Source organism: Miscanthus floridulus, chromosome 14 (genome assembly GCF_019320115.1).
Source record: "Miscanthus floridulus cultivar M001 chromosome 14, ASM1932011v1, whole genome shotgun sequence".
NCBI lineage: Eukaryota > Viridiplantae > Streptophyta > Magnoliopsida > Poales > Poaceae > Miscanthus > Miscanthus floridulus.
In genome coordinates this window covers 19,893,003-19,897,960 of record NC_089593.1, presented here as the reverse complement: position 1 = coordinate 19,897,960, position 4,958 = coordinate 19,893,003, and the positions used below count along the sequence as shown (strand labels likewise).

The 4,958-nt window shown below is 40.4% G+C and overlaps 1 long non-coding RNA gene and 1 pseudogene across 1 annotated transcript; one reads left to right on the top strand and one right to left on the bottom strand.

The window, feature by feature from the left end:
• Window positions 1–1,256, top strand: LOC136505430 (CEN-like protein 2; annotated as a pseudogene).
• A 799-nt stretch (window positions 1,257–2,055) lies between these two features.
• LOC136504947 (uncharacterized) lies at window positions 2,056–3,950 on the bottom strand. Its single transcript, XR_010771019.1, has 3 exons — window positions 3,830–3,950; window positions 2,846–2,937; window positions 2,056–2,536 (listed from the first exon to the last, which is right to left on the bottom strand). It is a non-coding gene; the product is annotated as an uncharacterized lncRNA (long non-coding RNA).
• Window positions 3,951–4,958: the final 1,008 nt, after the last annotated feature.

The window sequence follows — 4,958 nt, the reverse complement described above, 5'->3', positions numbered from 1 at the left end:
CTTCCATTCAGTCAGAGCATTTCTTGTGCAAAATACAAATACCTGTCCCTCCAACCATGTCTAGGTCTGTGGAGCCTCTCATAGTTGGGCGGGTGATTGGAGAAGTTCTCGACTCCTTTAACCCATGTGTGAAGATGATAGTGACCTACAACTCAAACAAACTCGTATTCAATGGCCATGAGATCTACCCATCAGCTGTTGTATCTAAACCTAGGGTAGAGGTTCAAGGGGGTGACTTGCAGGTCTTTCTTCACATTGGTTAGCAGTCAAATGTTCCATCATTGATAAACATTCTACAAATGCTATTCCTTCCCTGATGGCCATGGTCATCCAATTTCAGGTTATGACAGACCCAGATGTCCCAGGACCAAGTGATCCATATCTAAGGGAGCACCTTCATTGGTAATATTCAGCATTTCTTACCTTAGTAGGGGTGTCAAATAGCATATATTGCTGAGGAAGATAGAACCATATCTTTCATATAACAAAATTGCATGTTTTTTTAGCATTTCAATGAATAATCTGGCTGAATTGTATCCTTTACATTTGCAGGATCGTGACTGATATACCTGGGACAACAGATGCCTCCTTTGGTAGGTTCTGCTGATTCAGGTTTAGTCTATTCCATGTTTTAGTTGTTCTTTGAATTAATAACCATGCATCTTTCAATTGCAGGGCAAGAGGTCATAAGCTACGAGAGCCCAAGACCAAACATTGGTATCCACAGGTTCATTTTTGTGCTCTTCAAGCAGAAGGGTAGGCAAACTGTAACTGTGCCATCCTCCAGAGATCATTTCAACACTCGGCAGTTCGCTGAGGAAAATGACCTTGGCCTCCCTGTAAGTGCTGTCTACTTCAATGCGCAGAGAGAAACTGCTGCTAGGAGACGCTGAAAATTCCAGCTCTTATTGTCCACCTGATGATAAATAAGGGCCTTCTGATCTTCTTTCTAGGAAGTCAATGAACTTATTCTACATTAAATTGTCCTAAGTCCTGAGCCCTACCCTATAATAAACCAGATGCATTTTGCTGATTGTATTAGTACTAGAATGTTTTGTAAGTGGGAAGAATGAGAATTATGAATAATTCATGCTTGTGGTAATTTTTTATGTGTAAGATAATCTGTCACTGAAAGTGTTATGGCAAGTGGAGCCGGACCAGGGGCCCACGCGGTACTGTGGTAATTTTTTATGTGTAAGATAATCTATAACTGAAAGTGTTATGGCAAGTGGAGCCAGACCAGGGGCCCACATGGTACTGTAGCACGTGAACATAACAGCATGAACAGTATGGATTAGATTAGATTAGATTAGATTGGTTTGGTTTGTTAGGAAAGGAATAAGATAGATTGATTCGATTAGGATGTTTCCTTAGGGGTCAAGTCAGTCATCTCTATAAAAGATAACCATGTATCAGTTATAATCAAGCAAGAAGCAACAATTAAACAGCCTGTTCAGTTGGCTGGTTCGTATCGTTGTTGGTTCGTGAAGAAGTACTGCTGGCTGGTTTGTGTGAGAGAAAAATACTGTTCCGACTGAAAATTTACGATCGTTTATGACAAGCCACGGCCAAACGAACAGGCTGAAGTTGTTGGCTTCTCCTGGGAGCCAGCCGTCCCTGCCCTCCTCCCTCGCGTGAACAGTACCCCCCGCGGGTACTGTAGCTCTCCCTCACTCTCTCCCTCTCAATCCTAGCTGGTAGGGCATCATCAAGTCCTATCAGAAAGTCAGAGACCAGGGTTGGTGGATACCCCCCCACAGGGAATAAAGTTCATCTTCTGTTTGCAGCTTTGGACTATGTGCACTTTTTCTAACAGGCAATCTCCTGGAACGAAAACTGTTGGATCTTGTTGTCTCAACTTGTAGAACTAGTAAGACACCCTAACTGCATTCGACTGCTATATTGTTAAGAGAGGCATGGATAGAAAACGGAGATATCTATTTTACCCAGAAGATTGCCCACTGGACACATGAATAGTATGGAGATGTCAATGTGGTGGGCCTTTTTTTGCCCCTATCTTCCCTTCATTTTGTCCTTAAGCCACATGACCAGAATTCTATTCCATGCATGTTAAATACAATCCATTTAATTGAATCTCACTGTAAACTTTTTTTTCTTCGAACATGCAGAAGAGACATGTATCTTTGCATTAAAGAGAGGGAAAGAGAAGAGAATCCCATACGAACCTCCTTACCCGCCTAGAGGGTATGAGGAGGTCATGAGCTAACACTAGAAAAAATCATCTGGACACCTGACATACACCAAGAAACAACCCAACCAGAATATAAAAGACTCACAGCCTGACCCTCTACTTGACCTTCTATACGACCAAATCTGACTGTAAACTGAATGCCCTCTTTCCCATTGGCTTCTCTACGTGTTTATTGGCTACATACAAACAAACTATAAGCTGTAACAATGTAATATGAAGAATTGTATCTGTTTACCTCTGTTGATGAGGACTGAGGAGTGGAATCCTAGTTCCCTTTGCTAGTTGAAGGAAGATCTCAGGTACTGAAGATGTTAATCTATATACCTTTTGGAGAAAAAGGAATAAATTAGATGTTAAAAATTTAAAACTATAAGAAATTCTCACATAACTGACATAGGCATACAAAAATATGCAACAAAAAACAAATGTCCACACAATTTGAAAATTGATACCCAACATAAATATAACTGTTCAGATTTTAGACTTCTAACTTATCTTATGAACCCACAAATGTATGATGCGAACCTATCAAACAATTGATATTCATGTCTCTCCTTTCTCTCCTGATGAATGTGAGTATGTTCAACAGAGAAAATGATTTATATTTTCATATGATAGCGAAAGTAAACCAACCAGAGGCTCAATTGGCAGTATGATTGGACTGCTTCCATAGTAACCATTGACATTTCCTCGAACACGTAACCATTGACATTGAGTGGCCAAAGCTGCAAGATGACAAAGGCAGCACTAGATATAATTAGGACGAAGTCTTATCATAGGTGACAACTTCAACATCAAGTATCGGTTGCAGATAAAAGTTACACTACATATCATCAAACGTTTATATTTTTCTGATTCCGAAATGCTTTAAATAAAATGTTTAATGAACTCCATCATTTGATGATAACAGTTCTGAATGATGCAAGTCAGAAAATTCTCTTCCCCAGATAGGCCATATCCTACAGGTTTGTTCCTTTTGCCTTCCTTTCCCCTTTGCTGTGCTTAGTGCAGGAATGTCACACAGCTATATATCATAACCATAGGCAATTTTGTCGTTTCTGAAGTCTAGGTTCATTGCAGATTTCAATGATAGCAGACAACTGAAGTCTAGGTTCATTGCAGATTTCAATGATAGCAGACAACTTTGTTCTTCCTGAACCCTAGGTTCCTCTATAGTTCTAGATGTCAACTTTCAGGTGCCTAGTTTTGCGCAAGGAAATGTGGAACACACACCACATCTGATGCGGCCCAGTTTTATCACGGATAAATCAACTCAACTTTTTTATCTGCGAGGAAAATCAATAATCAACTCAACTTGAGTAAATCAATGGTAGATACTTTGAAGAGATGCTATCAAATAAGTACGGAAATATCAGATATCTGCTGGATTATTAGAGAATAATCAAAGAAAAACTAGCGCAATTGTGTCCAAGGCAGACAATGATATGGCGCCGTGGCGGTCCCAGCAAAGTGAGATGGATTTACAAATCTACACCCGATAATTTTTGCAAAAAAGCTCGAGGCTAGTAGGCATCAGTCAAATAGCAAAACATCTTTAAGTTAGGGTTCGGGTGCTCGGCTTCGCACAACAGGAAGGGAAGAGAAGGGTGGGAATACCTGCTGGTGGGTGCTCGTCGCCGGCGAAGAGCTCCGCACCTGGCGTAGGACGGGGTCGGCGGAGTCGTCGGAGAGGCCTTGTAGGGTGAACCGTCAACTCAGGGTGGGCGTTCGGTTTCGGTTCGGTTCGATGAAATTCGGTTGCTAGAAAACAGAACCGATCGGTTAAAAAAAAAAAATTTTAGGAACTGATCATTTCGGTTCTCGGCGGTTTGGTTCCAGTTCTAATTGAACTAACCAAAATTTTTCAGAAGACCTCAAAACAATAATAAATATACTCGTTCTAAGACAAATTTATGCAACACTATATTCATTTTTAATAATAATAATATATAAGAAAACAATAGCAATATAGTAACACAAGTTCAAATATAAAACACTACATATAAACTAAACATAATCCTACAAAATACAAGTGGAGTATAATTCATGTAATTCGGTTCTTTCGGTTAATTCGGTTAACCGAGAGTAGGAACCGAATTTTCTTCGGTTATTTCGGTTCCTCAATATCAGGAACCGAATAAGGAACCGAATTTTTCGGTTCTGGTTCTTTCGGTTCGGTTCTCGGTTAAATTTGCCCAGGACTACCGTCAACTGTGGACGAAACTCGGAAGGGACCATGCGGCGGACGGGCCGTAGCCCAGTCCGGGGTTTTCCGGCCCAGGTGAGCGCACCCGCACCGGGCCTTCTCCTGGCGCATCTTTTACACGGATTTTTTTTTGCAAATTAATTTTTTATTTCTTTCTTTCTCTCCTTTTTATCTTTTATTATTCTTGATTTTTTTAGAAAAAAGAATTTTATTCTAGGTCTCTGCACGAGTTATGTACATAACCAGTTTTAGCCTCCTGGCTATAAAAGCATGTTTTCAAAAAGCAACACTAACAAATGAGACGTAGTCTAGACAACAATTCTATTAGGCGATACCCTTTTTCCTCAATAGTCAAGGTTGTGGATTTGGATCGATTTCAGTTTTACAGGCTTCATACATTGTGAAGAAAAGTACTCGGAATTGGAAAGTCCCGCGTCAGCCTTTTATCTAGTAAATGCATCCCCTCCGGGAAGTCAGGAGTTTGTTGCACGTATTAGCTCTACAATTACTACGGTTATCCGAGTAGCACGTACCATCAAA